The sequence below is a fragment of the Populus nigra genome, chromosome 12, assembly GCF_951802175.1.
Source record: "Populus nigra chromosome 12, ddPopNigr1.1, whole genome shotgun sequence".
Taxonomy (NCBI): domain Eukaryota; kingdom Viridiplantae; phylum Streptophyta; class Magnoliopsida; order Malpighiales; family Salicaceae; genus Populus; species Populus nigra.
The window spans coordinates 15,134,094-15,153,147 of record NC_084863.1 but is presented as its reverse complement, the minus strand read 5'-3'; positions in this window follow the sequence as shown (position 1 = coordinate 15,153,147).

Genomic DNA, 19,054 nt, shown 5'->3' with positions numbered 1-19,054 from the left:
GATATTAAAATGGTGTGATGGACGAACTAGTTCCCAAGTGTGATTTTATAGCAATTCATCAAACTCAGCATCATCGCAGATCATCGATGATAAGATTTGGAGGCTTCGGTAAATGAAGTAGGTTCTCTGAAGGATGGAGAGGTAAAGACATGTAGTGCTTGAGGTAGAGGTTATAAAGTTTTACCATCGGGTGTTCTTTTTGGTTTGGAAATGTTATTTTTGGATCTGGTAACCATTGGATGAGCTTTTGAAATAGCCAGAATAGTAGGTGTTGGATTTAGGACTAGTATGGAAGGTAAGTTAGGGAAAGTACATGTTGGTGGTTGATGATCTGAAGAGGATGAAGATACTGGCATGCGTGAATCATTGTGTGGCAAAGGTGCATGAGAACCTGTAGATGTTAATGACAGAGGAGATATAGTATTTGAAAATGGTATCAATGTGGAATCAGAGTCTTGATAGATAGAAGGTGTTTGAGCAGGACTTTTATATGAAAAACTATTTTCATAAAAAACGACATGACAGGATGTATAAACTTTACCTATTGTAAGATCGAGACATTTATAGTCATGATGGTTCAAACTATAACCAATAAAAATACAGTTTTTAGATCTGAAATCTATTTTGTGTTTGTTATATGGTCGAAGATAAGGCCAACAGGCACAACCAAAAACTCTGAGGAAATGATAGTCAAGTGTATGACAATAAACAATTTCATATTGAGATTTTTTTTTTGAAAATAGGAGTAGGAAAACGATTGATAATATAAGTGGCCATGAGAAAAGCATCTTCCCAAAACTGTTGCGGAAGGTTAGAATGTGAAAGTAATGAAAAACCGACTTCAATAATTTGTTTATGACGACGTTCAATTGCACCCATTTGCTGATGGGTGTATGGACATGTTTTACGATGACAAATTCCAATTTGAGTTAGGAGTGTAGATATTCGGTGATATTCGCCTCCCCAATCAAATTGGATATTTTTTATTGTACAATTAAATTGTCGTTCAACATAAGTTTTAAAGATCATAAACACTTTTTCGACATCAGATTTTAACTTTAGAGGAAACGACCATATGGATTTAGTGCAATCATCTAAAAAACATACATATATCGAGTTCCGCTGTTTGATAAGATAGATGTTGGTCCCCAAACATCAGTTTGCACTATGTCTAAAGGATTAACATATTTATGATTGCTGGTTTTAAAAGATAATTGACTGCTTCTAGCTAGTTGACAATCTGAACAAACTGGAAGTCTTTTATTTGCAATAGGTAACGTAAATGCAGAAATTGATTTTTGAAAAACTGGAAATGAGGCATGACCAAACCGATTGTGCCATAATTGGTAAGAAACGCGCACTGTTGTGAGTGCATGAGGAGGAAAGGTGTCTGACAGGCTGGAGAATGAATATAAACCATCTTCAAAGGTGTCGCGATGAAGAATTTTCCCCGAGTAGTCCTTAATGAGAAAAAAACGATCATGAAATTCAAAATACACATGATTGTCGCTGCAAAACTTTTGAAAAGAGACTTTTTTTAGGTCAGGGACTAGAAGCAATTGTTTTAACACAAATGGCATTTTTGAATGTGTAATAATAGAATAGTCAATTTGAGAAATATGCAAACATGCACCATTACCAACAAGGACTTGATTTGTACCAGTATAATCATTACTTTGCATATTCAAGTTGGCCATGTTATTGGTGAGATTATGTGTAGCATCTGTATCAGGGTGCCAATCAAATTCTAAAGTAGCAGTGGTTGTAGCCATTAGACCATAAAGGTTGTTAGATTTGGGAGTATTGTCACGATAAGTAACATCAAACCGGTGATAACACCTCTTTGCAAAATGTTTAGGTTTATCACATACCTGGCATATCATAATATCTCTATGAAATGAGTTCCTGCCATTGGATTCATTATAGAAGGAAACTTCTTTGTAATTTTATCCTCATCCTCTGTAGTGATTTCGCCCTTTGTAATGGTGAGAATTAGGTTGACGAGTAGCAATGTGAACTGTTGGCTGAACAATGGGTTGATTGTTGTGCAATAAATATGATTTTGTTGTGAGTAAGAAAGCATATACTTCTTCTAGGGTGACAGGATCTGTGCTGGTTGTGATGGTTGTAACAAAAGAATCATAATCATGTCCAAGACTTCATAGGAGATATGAGATGATTTCATCACAATGAAGAACATGACCAGCAACAACAAGTTCATCTGTCATGCATTTGATCTGCATGAAAAAATCATGTGTTGATTGTGCACCTTTACGAGTGTTAACGAGTTCAGTGTGGAGTTGAATAACCTGAGCACATGATTGAGAGGAGAAGGATTTAGCTAAGGCACACCAGATTGCAACAGAGGTGGAATGAGAAACCACTTGAACAAGAATGTTTTCTGATATTGTAGAGAAAATAATAGCAATTACTATGGCATCTTGACGTTGCTAATGTTCATAAAGAGGATTGGGAATGACATAGGACGTTCCAGCTATAAAGACTTCTTTTGGTGGGATAAGAATGGTTCTATCAAGGTAGCCAAAGAGACCTTGCCCATGAAAGAAAGGAATTAATTGTGCTTTCCAGACATGATAGTTATTTTTTGAGAGTTTTGTAACATTTATAGCTGGAGAAGAAACAAGTGAAGGATTACCATTGGTGGCAGCATCAGAAATGTTTGTTGAGGAAGAAGCTATTTGTGTGACGTGAGTCAGTGGCTTTGATACTATGCAAAGATGAGAGAATAAGGAGAGAATTGTATAGAAGTGTTGCAGAATAGTTTGCAGAAAAAACTTATAAATTACTGTTACATCAGAGTCTTATATATATTACAGAGTCCTATGTATATTACAACCCCTTGATTAAAAAATGTTATATTTAATGATGCAATGAATGATAAGATATGCACTTAATTTCTAAAATATCTTTTGTAGATATGATCATAATTATCTTAAGTATCAGTAATTTTTTATGCAAATATGATCATAATTTGATATTATCTTCAGTAATATTGTTAGTAGATTTGATAATATCTTCAACACGAATGAAACTTATGTTTCTAACTTGGGCAAAAATATCATTCCCCAACCATTTTGCCGCAGAGCTAGCTCCATCCACTCGTGGGAAACAAAAACTTTTAACAGTATGATGAGAAAGACTTTCATAACGAATAGCACTATTCAATTCTTTTTTTCAATGATGAAGATGTTCTCAACCTACTTTCCCACGCATACCATAACAGTTGAAGTAGCTAGCTTCTTTCTGAAACAAACAAAACTCTCTTGTTGATTAACGTTTGACAAAGATATATCTCAATTACTGTCGGCATTTTAATAGAATGGAAAGAGATTGCCAGCATAGAAATGGAGTACTTCGAAGAAATGGGAGAGATTTGAAAAATATAAGAAATGTATTTTTCTACAAATTTCTCACCATAATAAAATATCCTTCATAAGTTTTTTTTTTAATGTGTTTGCACTAAAATAATATTCTTCATAAGTTGGCCACAATATACATACATCATCATGCTGATATTTAATGCATGGTAGTAGAATTTTGTAGTTTAATTCTTTTCACTGTGTGATTACCCAAACTTGTGTAAAGGAACAATATGGATCATTGATGATATCGCACACAATCACGCGAGTACACAAATGCAAAGGACTTGTGAATTTGACCTCTCAACAACCGATCAGTTCAGTACTTGAGCTTTTACCATTTTCTATGCTTAGCCATGCATCACTTCAATATGCAACAACTAGAATAGACAATTTACCTAACTTTTTTGGATCGATTTGATACCGACATGCCCAAGAAAAAAAACCATGAATGTTGAGCATTTCTATGAGAGGATATATTGGGAAGCCAAATTAATGACCGGTATTAAGGTGGTAGCTTTTATGATTGCAATTTAAAAAATTAAGTTTAAAAAAATTAGTTTTTTTCTAATTAAAATTTCAAAAGAGGGTTTTTAATAAAATATTATAAAATTATTAAAAATATATATTGATTAATAAAATACTTTCAAAACTATGATAAAAATAAAATACAGTTTTAACCATGCATGTCTAATCATATTCCCAAGTGAATCCTAGCATGATTAAAAATAACTGCTATCATATCAAGATCTCTAGTTTAAAAATCTTCTTCCTCCTCCTTTTCTTTTAATTTCCACGGTTGGATATTTAGATTTTAAGTTTCTTCTTGGGACATAATGACATATCCAATCTTTTTATAACTGATCCAGATAATGACCCAACCAAAATATTAAATTGTGAATTAGCGATTAAACTGATGGGTTATTTATGAGACCATAACATTATTGAACAATAATATACAATTGTTTTGTTTTTTTAAATGAAGGTACCAAGACAAAACCCACAAGATTTGGTCAAGTTTTCACATGTTTAAGCTTGATTTGATGAGTTATTTGATTAGATGGTGAAGTCACTACATTTTCAGTTGAATTGAATTAATCTAGGTTTCGTAACACTTGAAACATTAAGTACCCAATTGATCAAATGTTTTGGTTTAGGATGCAATTAAGAATTGGTCAATATATCAGTGACTAATTTAAGATTTCCTTCAACAAATCTATCCAGCACGCCACCCATAATTAAGGGATCTTCAAAGATTTGATGTATGTTTTTATATGGCGTGGCTTGTACTCCATTTTTTACCAAGTTCATCCTTTCCAGGATAATTATAAAGTGTTCAATGGCTTCAATTTTAACATGCATGATGACAATAATCACGCAAAGCCTTCCTCTCTGTGATTCTCCTATAAGGTGATTCAACATTTTGGATGATAATTATGGAGATTAATGATCATTACTTTCTTGATATTGCAAGACCTTTTCTTCCTGGTGGGTTGAATGGGTACGTGTTGGTACCTGTCTATGTCTAGTAACTGTTCTTGCACGGTACTTTTGTCTGTCATATAGTCAACTGCTATAGAACCCTAGTTCGAAGAACAAATCAGAATTACTCTTATGCGTCTGATATCGATAAGTTTTCTGCAGTACACCGCCAGATGAGGTTAAAAAAATATTTCATAAAAAAATAATAATTTAAGTAACAATAACTCGAGTTAAATTTGATTAATTTGATTCACTTATAATTTAAATAATAAATTAAGGTAACCACATAAAAAAATAATAAAATTTAAGGTTTGAAAATCTAATTTTAAATGATAAAATGGAGAAAAAAATAAAAAAATATAATCATCAAAGAAAAAACCCAGAGTTAACCCAGGCTCACTCGACAACCCGCTACTCACAATATGTGATTGGGCTAAAAAAATATTTGTTTAATAAAGGACATAGAATAAAAAACAAAGTTAAATCAATAAAAAAAATCAAGTAAACTAGGGTTAATTTAATTAAATCACGGTCCAGGTCAACCATGAAAAGGAGGGGACCATAAAGTTCAAGGCCTAAGAATCTAATGTCAAATAATAAAATTAAAAAAAATAGTATAAAAAAAGAAACGTTAAAAAATACACCCTAAGTTAACCCATGTTAACTCAATTATCTTGTGATCCGTGATATAAGATTAGGATTAAAAAATTAAATTTAAAAATAACAGCCTATAAGAAAAGACCGAAGTAAAATAAAAACAAATGTAAAAAATAATCCTCTAAGTTGACTTGACTAACCCGCAACCTGGGATAACTCCACATAAAAGAAAATTGAAAAAAAAATCATAAAGTTGACGACTCAATAATGTAATTTCAAATGATAAAATTGGAAAAAAATCAATTTTTTTTTAAACTAAGATCCATGATATGTCGAAAAACCAAAAAGCTCAAGGCTTAATAACTTAATGTCGAAGAAAAAAAATAAAAAAATCAAATTAAAAAACATAAAAAAAATATGAATTAACTTGGGTTAACCAAGCAAACCCGCGACTTAGAATATGAGATCGAGATAATTAACCTCATATAAAGAAAAGCAAAAAAAAACCATGAAACTAAAGGCCTAACAACCTAAAATTAAATAATGAAATTAAAAAATAGCAATCAAAATTAAATGAGCGACTCTTGCAATAAAAAAATCACTAAGCACTATATAAGGCAAACACTAAAAAATCACTAAGCAAAATCCTTAATCATCAAAAATTAAAAACAAAACCAATAGCAATCAAAATCATGAGAACCATATTTGGCATAAAAAATAAATGGAAAAAAAACAATGAGGGATTAAATTGAAAATTAAAATAAATTAAGAAAAAAAGCAATAAAAAAATAAGGATCAAAATTGAATACAAAAATTAAACTCACTAAAATAATAAGGGATGAAATTAAAAAAAAAATCAAGAAAAGAATAAAAACAAAAAATAATAATTAAAAGAATGAGGATAAAATTGAATATAAAAATTAGATGAATAAAACGCTTAGATACAAAATATAAAAGAAAAGGTTCAAAAGACATTAAAAGTAAAATAAATAGTAAACAAAAGAATAATGATCAAAATTGATTGATATACAAACTTGAGGACACAATTGATTTTTGAAAAAGCTGGTGCGAATTTCTACGTTAGGAGAAAGAAAAAAAAGAGGGAAAAAATGGTTAGTAGAACTCAGCCACACTTTCTTCATGAACACGCGTTCCATCACTACAAAGAGGACAACTTGCTGCTTTTAATGTTGTTGGTGACGATAATATTTGACCAACAAGAGACATAATATGTGGCTCTCAAAGAGCATGAGCGCCTTCCACTTGTTGGTGTGTGTGACACACGCCAATCATCTTTTTTATCATTATGTTATCTATGGTCAAAGACTTAATTGATTGTATCTAAATACATAATTACAAAATAATTATGCGGAAAAGATATATGTATCTCCAAATATAATTAAATTCTATTATTTTTTATTTTAAGGGCAATATAATCCCTTTTTTTGCGCATTCAAATGGCAAAATGAGCATATGTCCTTTCCCTCTGGTTTTAAATTGTTGTCCTTTTAAGGGTATATAAGTTATCACATTATTCATCTAAAATATAAAAAAAACTTACTTGTCCCTCCATTAAAAGCGATAATGACTAATAGATCATATATATATATATATATATATATATATATATATATATATATATTACTCCTAAAACCAAGTTAAATGAATTTTTTCCTTAAAGGCAAAATAATAATTTAATTATACGACTCACAATGAAATGTAAATGAAAAATTGTTTTAGTTTTTTTTTTCTTTTGTAATTCTAATAACTAACAAATGTAGGTTTTATGTAAAGGCATTATTTGAAATGCCTCGCCAGAATTCCTCGGTTCATTTATGCAGTCAAGATGCCTATAATATCAGCTAAAATGAGTAGTTTGAAATCATGGTGCATGATGACATCTAAAAAACTAGAAAAAAAGAGGTTTAAACTTAGTTTTTCATTCCAAGATAATTTATTTTTAATTAGTTGTCAACTAATCAAGTCATTCAGTTGAGAAGCATTGATTACGCCCCCATATTTAGTCCCCAAGTTTAGAAAATCTAGCTCATATGCATCCTAGTCCTTGAGTTCCTATGTTGTGTTTGGTTAATATTCTAAGATAGAAGAAATTAGTACAAAGAGATAAAAACATATTTAGTAAGAAGAGATATAAAAATAAATTTGCCTATGAAATAATTTTAAAATGAATTTTTATTATTTTAAAATAGTAAAGATACGAGGACATGTCCTCTCTATCACAATTATTTTTATCTCTACTATTACAACACAGTAACCAAAGATTGTATGTCAACGGTTTTTTCAGCCACCCCAAATATTTTTACCCCGGTTTGCCAGTGGTCATGAACTTTCGTTCAGGCATCGTGGTGGAGGAAGAGGAGGACTTCTCGAGACTCCCATGGACAAGAATTATTATCTCTCGTCGTTATCAATGGGGGCATGGAAGTTTTGAATCAGACAGATTAAGCATGATGATTAGCCATACAAGGAGCACTTTCCAGCAACATTTAAGACTGTCGGCACACATATTGGTGACCTGAACTTGGAACAAAATTAGTGATTAACATCAAATTAAGGAGCAAAAGATGAATTAAGTATTCATGCTGAATGGGATAATACTTATCCAAAATTTGAAATTAGGCATGACTAGATGTATCCATGTACAAGAGATGAAATAATGACTATTTTGGATCTTTTTTGGCACAGAGCTATTTAGTTCTAATTCCTGGATTCTTTTGCTACTGTACTTGTTTAATCCAACTGAAAATTCCTCAACAACTTTAAACTTTCGATGATTTAGACTAAAGACGTTTATGGCCAAATTCACCCTGTCGTGTGAGATGTGCCTTTCTGCCCATCTTTTCATGTAGTAAGTTTGGCTAACACGAGGGACCGAAGATAGCCAACAATGGCTTGACAAAAAAGTAAGCACAAACCATCGTTGTCTTTTAAGAGATCATTGTAGACATGTGGAGGTGACATTTTCGTTTTTGAGCGAGCTTATTGCGAGGAATTTTCTATGCCCTTTAGCCTTTATTTTCCAGAGATGACGACAGCTAGCTAGTGAGACAAAACAATGGTGGGGAGCACATTTATCAAGGAGATGAGAAGGTAGCATACCCTAACATAGTAGAAAATTTTAACAATAGTGTAGATTATGGATGACTCAAAGTTCCAATACAAATAGTACTAATTAAAAGGGCAATGATCGATTAGCCAAGAATTTTCAAGGTAGAATAGCTTGCTTTTCTAGATATTGTCGAGTCTCACAAAATATCTCGGTGATTTTATTACGTAAAAGAGAGTAAAATAAAAATAAAAAGTTGTATTCTAGTTTTATAATAACTATAAACTTTAATTGATTTTCAGATATTTTTAACTAAGAAGTTAGTTATATTAAAAAGAAAATGAAAATTATCCTAGAACATCATATCAAAAGTAAGTTGTATTATTATTTAATTTTAATAATAAAAATACATATTATGCATATATGCTAATATTTTGTCTAAACTAAATACTTGTATTTATTAGAGGTAAAAACTCTTAGGATAGTGATTTAGAATTTAAACTTCATAACAAAGCCTAATCTTCACACTCAGGTTTTGTCTTGATTATTTTTGTTATACAATTCCGATTAATCCATCATAAATTAATTATTTCACAAAATATATCCATCGTAAATAATAACTAATGTTTCAACTAATTCAATTAATATGAACAAGCATAATCAAATACAAAAAAAAAATCACATGCACATCTTGAATTTATCCAAAACAACATACAAATTAATACACGTTCCAGAGTCTAAAATCAATAAACAAATCACAAATTATTCTAAAAAAATAAATCACATATTAAGGTTTAAAATTAAACTTTACATGTCGTTGGAGTCAGTTGGGACAGAGAAAAAACTACTAGAAAAAAAAAAAAAAAAACAGTATTGATGCATGTACTTCACGGACTGTTAGGGTAAGGCGGCACATGGATTTCTCCACGACGAGCACGACTCCTTTTTCCGGCTGGTCCGAGTGATGTTAGCCACCTCCATCGGAAATGGGATATTAGAGGCTGGAAAGGCTGTTATGCTGTTGATTTTCTAGGTTGTCCACAATTTTGGGAGGCTAGGTTTATTTGTGTTCTTGTTCTCTCTTTGCTAGATCTTTTGTTTGGCTACAATTTTTGCAAGAGTCTCTCATTTAATCTTGATGTGTGTGTCCCTTCTTTGTTTGAATGGCTACAAATTAGGAAAAAACTACCAGGGAAAATAATGTTAGACAATTATATTGCTTCCTTCTTGATTATGGATTCCTAATTAATTAAATTTACTCTTCTTAATGTGTAGGATCTTTTTCAATAATTTTTTTAATTTTGGTTAATCCTCCAATTTATTTTTCTTTTTCCTCTTTTACATATTTTTCCCTATTATTTTTTAGTATCTTGTTCTCTCTTTCTTTTAATTTCACTCTCTAAACTATTTTTTTATCATAATAAAAATTAAATTAAATACCAAAAAAATAAATTAGATATATGAAAAGATTGGGGATGATGACTTGGGAATACGGGGATGAATTCCTATAGTCTAAAAATTTCTTAGTTTAGTTCCCAACATAATAAAGGCCTTAATAAGGATGTGATAATGATTGAAGTCTTTTTATTACTGACCTCTAATGCACCATAACCCAAATTCTTTCACCTGCAACCACATCTCAAGATTGCATAGGTATGAATTGTCAAGATGAAATTGTAGAGGCATGAATTTCTTATTTAAAAAATTCTAGTCAATTATAAACCTTGATTCTAGCCTAAAAATCAATATGTAATTAAAATCTAGATATTACTTTATATCTATATATGTATTACCTTGTATTAATAAAAAGTAAACCTTCACACACACGATATTTTTAAAATTGTATCAGAGTATGATTCTGATCTAGTAACATGTGGGTTATAGGCCTACCACACTTTCATGACTTAATTCTATTTAATGAAAAATAAAAATGAAGTATTAAGTTTTTTTATGATATTTCATACCATGATTCAAAATCCATTTTCATCTAATATTCAAACTATCAATATTTATAATTGTAGAGAGTATGATAATCATGAATTTTATAAATCCTTCCCTACATATTGTTTTCTTCATAAAACATCTTGTGTTCAAACACCCCAGCAAAATGGTATTACGGAAAGAAAGAATAGACATATCGTAGAGACAGTTAGGGCACTATTTATTAGAGCCTATTTTCCACGATATGACTAGAATAAGGTATTTATCACGGCAATATACCTAATGAATTGAATGCCTTCAAATGTGTTTAATTTTTAGACTTCAACCCATATTAATGCTTACTCTTTTAATTTTTGATCGTGTTACCTTTATTCATATCCATGAAACTAACACACAAAGCTTGATCCATACGTTGTTCGTTATATTTTTCTAGCATATAAAACATATCAAAAAGGATATCATTGATATATACCATCCTCCTACCCAATGCATGTATGTCATCTTCTTGGAATTAGAATAATATTTCTCATCTTCCTCATTCTATATATCCTCTTTAGAAGGAGATACATAACAAAAAGGAAAAATGGATGAACTTATACTTTAACAGTGTATGAAATGAAGGTATCAGCTTGGGACCAACCCAATAATAGGTTATTGATACAAGAGAAAATGAACTTCCCCTCTTTATAAGTACTAGAAGACCAATTTTCTAAGAATAATTCTAGGGCAATACACTCCACGTCATCTCCTAATCTAATAGATAATTATATTGGATATAAACTAGCTACCTTTCAGTTATAATCATGAGAAACTACTAAATCAGTATTCTTTAGAATATACAGTAAATCCAAGTACCCATTAACCAACCATTTATCTTTCTAGAAGCTACCACAACCATTACAAACTTATATACACTAGTTGTTATCTTTATATGTTCCTAGCAATTTGCAAGAAGACCTTTCTTTCAAGAGTGGACTTGGACAATAATGATAGAAATGAAGGAGGCATTACAAAAAAATATATTCAGATTTGGAGTATTGTTCCTCTCCCTTAAGGAAAGAAAATTATAGGATGCAAACAGGTGTTATTTTATCAAACATAGGGCAAATTGGACTATTAAAAGGTTTAAAACAAGACTCATGACAAAAATATATATTTAAACATATGGTATAGGTTGTTATGAGACATTCTCTCTGGTAGTAAAGTTGAATATAGTTTGGGTTCTAATGTCTCTAATAGCAAATCTAGATTGTCCATTACGTTAGTTTGATGTAAAAAATGCTTTGATAATATATGTTGATGATATGACATTTCACTTAGATACACTATAGACTCATCAATTAGAGTAGTATGTAAGTTGCAAAAGGCTACATATAGGTTAAATAATCATCTCGTGCATAGTTTTGACAATTTAGTTCAATTATGAAAAAATTTGGATCTAGAAGAAATAATATAAATTATAAAATGTTTCTTAAACATAGATGGAAGAAGGTAATAGCCTTGATAATATATGTAAATGATATGATAATTACATGCAATAATGCAGAAGAAATTTCAAGAATTAAAAAAAAAAACCATAACAACTAAATTTGAAATGAAAAACTTTGAGGGATTAAAATATTTCTTAAGCTTTGAAGTGGCCAAATTAGTAAAAGAAATATTCTTATCACAAATGAAGTATATGATGGACTTGCTTTCAAAGACAATCATGTTATATAGTAAACTAGCTGACACTTTAATAATACAAAATCATGGTCTTAGAGAATATCCCGATCAAATTCTTGTTAATAAAAAGAGATGTCAATGGCTAGTTAGAAAATTGATCTACTTGTCCGGCCACACTAGTCCAAATATGTCTTATATTGTACACTTGATAAGTTAGTTTACGCATATTCGTAATGAAGAACACATGAATTTAGTGAATTGGATTCTTAGGTATTTGAAACCAGCTATTAGTAAACGACTAAAAATAGGCACCTAAATGTTAATAGGTATACAAATTTAGGTTGGGCAAAAAGCATTAAAGATAGAAAATCCACATTAAGCTATTTTACTTTTATGAAGGTAACCTTATTTCATGAAAAAGTAAGAAGCAAAGGTAAAGTTTAAAGGAATGACCAAAGGGTTATGTGAGATGTTATGACTGAAAGTGTTACTCATTGAAATTGGCTACATATTAAGTGGTAAATTATACTAATTTATGAAAACCAAGGTTGTCAATTCTGTTTCGGTAAGTGTTTTGTTTTTTCAATTGGAATAGAATATTTCAGTTTCGGAGTGTTTCGGCGTGTCGTTTCGGGGTTGTACTGTTTATATATATTCAAAAAACATAATTCAAATTCAAGATAAATTAATTATAAATTATGTAATACAAACACAATGTCAAACAAATATAATTTCAAATTTTAAAATATTTATAAATAGTCAAGATTAAATAGATCTTTAACTTAAAGTAATTCAACTTAAACAAAATATCAAAATATTATGAAATTAAAATGTTTTAACACATATATTTTAAATGTAAAGCTATGTCAATGTTATCAAGGCTAATGGGATCTAAAACATCTCTTGTTTTGCTCAAATTCCTATAAAGTATAAACTTGAAAAAAAACAACATGAATATAAACCATATATATTAGTGATAAATCTAATTTTAAAAAATTAATATCATTGTTAATGAAAATAGTAATAATAATTTTCAATATTATTATTAATATCATTGTTATTGAAAATAGTAATGAAAAAGAACTTTTTATAATTGGGTGGTTTAATTAATTAAATTAAACTATGTTCAATTTAATTCAATGACTTTTCAAGACCGGAACGGAACATGTGAAATGAAATCGGAATATTCCGACCGGAATTTAGATGAAAAATCCGGAACGAACTGAGATTTCAAATGAGATAAAAATTGTTTCATTTTGTTTTATTTTTTGAATTGGTATAAAATGTTTCGGCCATTCCGAACGAAACGAAACGGAATTGACAACCTTGAAACAAGAGAGCCATAAAGTTAGCTCATAATCCAATTCAACATAATCGGATAGATCATGTTAAGGTAGATCAAAACTTTATTAAAAAAAAAACTCAAAGTCAAGATAATTCAATTCTTAGTAGATATACTAATGAATGTAGTCTTTAGTAAAATCTTCTATAGCTTACTTCACAAGTTACAAAGTTAGACATTAATAAATATCTAGGCACGGAGTGTTGGAACTTAAAGATCAATATGTAAAACCTAGATAGTACTTAATTTATAATCTCTCTCTCTCTCTCTCTCTCTCTCTCTCTCTCTCTCTCTCTCTATATATATATATATATATATATATATATATATATATATATATATATATAAAGTAATTTGGGAGACAACATGGGTTAACTGTATATGACAAGTAAATCTAAAAAGAGAGATGTTGTGTGTCTTTTTATAATTGATTCCGATAGGATAAATGTAAAAGGGAAACATAATTATGTTCGTTTGTGTAGCCTCCTTTATTTTGTCCACAAATTAGATTTCCTACCATTCATAGATTTTGTTTTTTCTTTTGGGTATTGATGTGATAATTAATATCTTTGAATTAATTTCAAGATTTTAAATATATTATTTCATATTTCTTCATTTAATACAAAATGATAAAAAAAAATGCCACCAACATTGATTGTGATTATAAGAGGCACAAGCTCTTTAGACATTATAGAATTGAAAATCTTTTTTTTTTCCTAATTAACTATCTATGCATGAAATATTATCCGCATCTCTGTTTATGTTGTAGAAAGGAGTTGGATTTTATTGGTATGAATATTCTTTTGACTAGCAACCCCAAGCACAAGAGGTGAGGGGAGAAAAAATGGCAGGCAAATCCCATCGATAAGATCATCCGATGCCATATCCAAGATATCTTTTCCAGAAGTTGCTGTGGGTTTGAAACGACTAGACGAGGCCTTCGTCGTGCCCCTCTCCCAATGGGCTACATTGCCATGTAAACATTAATAGTGATGCCTTAATATATATATATATATATATATATATATATATATATATATATATATATATATATAACTATATAGTAGGTGATCTAGTAATACGGAATTACATTTTTTATATATATAATTTTAGGTTTTAGTTTTGTTGTTACTAATATGATAATAACTGGAGGTTTACATAGTCATTAACTTCAGGGCTCGTGAGATTAGTCAAAATACATGCAAACTAACTCAGATACCCTTGTTAATAAAAAAATTAATACATTAATTTATCAATATTTTTATCATTATATTACAAATAAAAAGTGTAGATACTGAGTTGGAGTTTACTTTTTATGAAAACATCATTCAATTTTTTTTTTAAAAGACAATATATTTGCTCACTTTGGCTTTAGGCATGATGTTGTGCTTTAGTAGTGGGACAGGGAGACTCTCCTCCTTTTTGGACTTGCTTCGATCTCATTAGCTGGTAAGATGGAAGCTGTCATTCATCATTTTCTTTAATTTTCATTTTCCTTTCCTTATTTATTAAGAGAATTAAAAAATGAATTTCATTTTTAACCCTCGAAAATCCAGATTTCAAGCCATAAATCAGAGTTGGGTATTAGAAAGACAATTAAAACAGGATATAATTTGATTGATTGGTATAAAAATAGATGAAAATAAAGAGAGAAATATTTGATCAAAAAATATAAAAAGTATAAGAGACAATAAAAATAGTAAAGATATAAATATGTCTTTATCACTACTGTCTTTATTTTTATTTTATTTTTTGAGACAACAACTATATACTAAGAATACAAGGGATTTAATAATGTGATTGATTTGTTTGGTATGGTAATTTGGTCTCCAAATAATTTTTGAAGAAATCCCTTTTACATACGGGCTAGAAAAAAATTTATATGTGATCTAGAAATTTGAAATGACTGCTCTAGGTTGCCGAAAGATTGAATCCATCATCCAGCCCAATTACTTCATTGTTAAAGTTATGAACCACTTTCTCATAATTCTGGGTTGTAAGCTCCTGGCCCAAAATTTGTTCTAAAAATTATTTAGAGACAAAATTAGCAAGAATTTTGGAGTCAATTTCTCTTGTTCATGTTTTTTCTTGTTTTGAGGAACAATTTCATCCACAGTTGAAGCTTACAAAAATCACTTTATTGTATAATTCAATCATCTACTCACTTTACAAAAATCACTTTATTGTATAATTCAATTTCTACTTGTCGAACTTATATTAAATATGATATTTAAATATCACAAAAGTAACTATATCGACATTTATTCCATAAAAAAGATTGACATAAGAAGGAAAGATAAACAAAAAAAGAAGAATAAAAAATATTTTTGAGCTATATTGACCCGACTTATAGTCACATATTTTGAGGGATCATTCAACATTTTATATTAGAATGAAAGTTTAAAATACCCTCATAAATGGAATTAATTAAATAACTACGTACGTCAATTTTTTTAAAAAGAAACTAACAAGATCTGAATATAAAATATAAATTTGATTTTTTTTTTCAAATATAAAAGCATGAAAAGACATTATTGTGATGATCCAACTCATTTGTGTTCACGGGAGGATGAAGACAAAAATCTCATAAATATGTCAATCTAGCTATAAACAATCTTTTTAAGAAAAAATAATTTTACTATGTAAAAATTAATACAATGATACCTTAATTATTAAAAAAAATAAAATATATACTTTTCAGTCGTATAACATGACGTAAGAAAATTGTATAGATATTAGGGAAAATGTGGAAAATACATTTGTTAAAAGAGAAATTAAAAACTCTCATTGACTTTGACGTTGTACATGGCTTTCACAACACAATGTTCGAAGTCCAAAGAAAATAACAATGAAGAATCCATAGTTTGCTTCAAATTTCAATTTATAACCACCCGGCTATTTATTGGAATTATATATATATATATATATATATATTGATTTACCCGGGTCAGAAGGAAGAAGCTTGTGTTTTATTTTTCCTCGTAAAACCTTGGCAGAAAGAGCCAGTGTTCAAAGTCAAGAGATGTATGTATAAGAATATTCATCAGGTATCTTAAATAGTGGGTTAAATAGTAGGTCAAATCACTTGCCAACTAAGGTTTTTTTATTATTAAATTTAACAGGCAGAAATATTTTAAAGATTAAATCTTAATAGGTCACTTTGATAGATTGATGAAGGTTCACTAGGTTATTTTTTAAAATTGTTTTAATTAATTTTTTTTAATTTATCATTTAACATTAAATTAATTAAAAATTAAATTTTATAATTTATTTTGATATATTTTTTATGAATATTATTATACAAAAAATAATTCAGCCTTCAACGAAATGCTAGCACCACAAAATGCCCGCACCAAGAATAGTGACATTCAAAGCAAGCAAGAACAAAAGAAAACTAGATTAAATGAGACAATAAGCCTTTCCCACGTCAGTCGCTACTAATTAACTCTTTTAATTATATAATTTTTTCTCGCTTCATTGTAAGTCAGATTAAATTTTTTAAAAAAATTCATGCATTGCTAACATTTTTTCTAGTAAAAAAAAATTAACCATGTGGTATTAATCAAATGCAACCTGATTAATTTGACAGGTCCAAAGATAACCCAGATGATTAGTAAAAACATAATTTGACTAAATCATTATTAAAAATGATATTTAAAAAAAATATAAAATAAAAATATATTCGATCGATCCCGTGTCTAACGTGATAAGTCAACAAGGATATAAAAAACCAGTCATAATAAACTTATAACCTCACTAATTAGAATTGAGCCAACCTGAGATATTCTGATAAACCCGCGACTCAAATCATGTGATTGGAATAACTCGATAAAAAACTAAAAAGAATTATAAAGCTCTTTTTTCTAAAAAAATCATGTGTTAAATTTTCAAACTTGTGACCCAGATTATTAGACCCAAAGCACTCAATCTAGAAAAATCATGAAGTTTAATTCTCAATCAATTATATATTGATGGATGAAATTGAAAATAAAATTCAATTATATAAAAATATTTTTTAAAAAATAGTAATTAAAAGAATGAGAATAAATATTAAAATAAAAAATAAATTTATATTTAATTGAAAGGTGAAATTGGAAAAAAAATCAATTTAGTAAAAGAAAAAAAATAAAAAGAATAAGGTTCAAAATTGACATAAAAAATAAAAATAATGTTGTAATTAAATGATGAGATTGAAAGAATAATAAATTTTACAAAAGGGCTAAGAAAAAAAATTAAAAATTAAAATAGCGAGAACAAAATTAGAAAATATAATACCATCAATTTCAATTGAAAAATAAAATTGAAAACCAATAAAACTTTTACAAAAGGGTCAAGGCAAAAAATTAGAAACCCAAAGAAAAAGAACCAAATTGGAGAATATAATATTTAATAAATTGAGATTTAATGATGCAATTAAAAACAAATAAAACTTTTATAAAGAGGCCAACATAAAAAATAAAAAATCAAAAGAATAGAGACTGAAGTTGAAATATCAACAACCAAGAGGGTCAAACTGTAATTTTCAGGAGGGAATAAGAGAAAAAGAAGAAGGGATAAAAAAGAAAGATCAACTGACAACAAACTAGACTATTATCGGAGACACTCATCACACCTACAAAAATAAAACAAAACAATACTTCCAACAACACGACATAAGATTATTTTTTAATGCTGTGAGGTATCGCACAATCGAAGGACATAGGCGCCTCCCATGTGCCCCAAGTGTGTCATACATACATATTTTTTTTATTTAGCTAAATACAAAAGTAGCTGATTTTTTAATTAAAAAAAACTATTATGAAAAACCTAAAACGTTCCTTGACCTCAAGCTTAAATTTTTTTTTTTAAGGGTATTTTCAATGCCTATTAGTTTTCGTTAATTTTCTTGATGGATGAATTTTACCTCCCTTAGTAAAGCTGATAGATTTCCCATAATAATAAGAAGAAGAAGAAGAAGAAGAAGAAGAACATTGAGGGATGGAAGGAGGATGGAACTTGGTGCCAACTTGACCACCAATCTTGGATTTGCCGTAGCTTTTGTCTGCCTACCGCATCACAACCATACACACAACAACTTATAATTTAAGGTTATTAAAGTGATAACGGGTTTGAATAGATCATGGATTAAAGCTTCCAAGATCAATTCAAAGTATGACAACGTCTATATATTCTCGTGGTCTCTTCCCCCTTAATTTCCCATAAATTAAAGATACATCCTGGAAAACATTTTCAATTTATTTCCTCCTTAGTTTATTGTTCATCCTACCATACCTTTCACAAAGTAATAGCCCGATGCATGATTGCAATTAGAGATGAATGAAATTAAAGATACATGGTAATTGACCTCGTATAAGCAATGAGCCTAAGAGGTGATCTTGATTCGGGTTCCTGGAGTTTTGTTTCCCTCAATTAAGGTCCCAATCGCATCTGGAATTTTCAATTAAGCCCTTCTGCCTAAAAGTCAGTTGATAAAACCATACTTTAAGAACCTAGTTGAGAATTGTGCTCTAGGATGGGTAATCATAAGAGGTTACCCCTTGCCCTATTCTACCTCTTTAGTGGTCTATGGGGAAATATGAG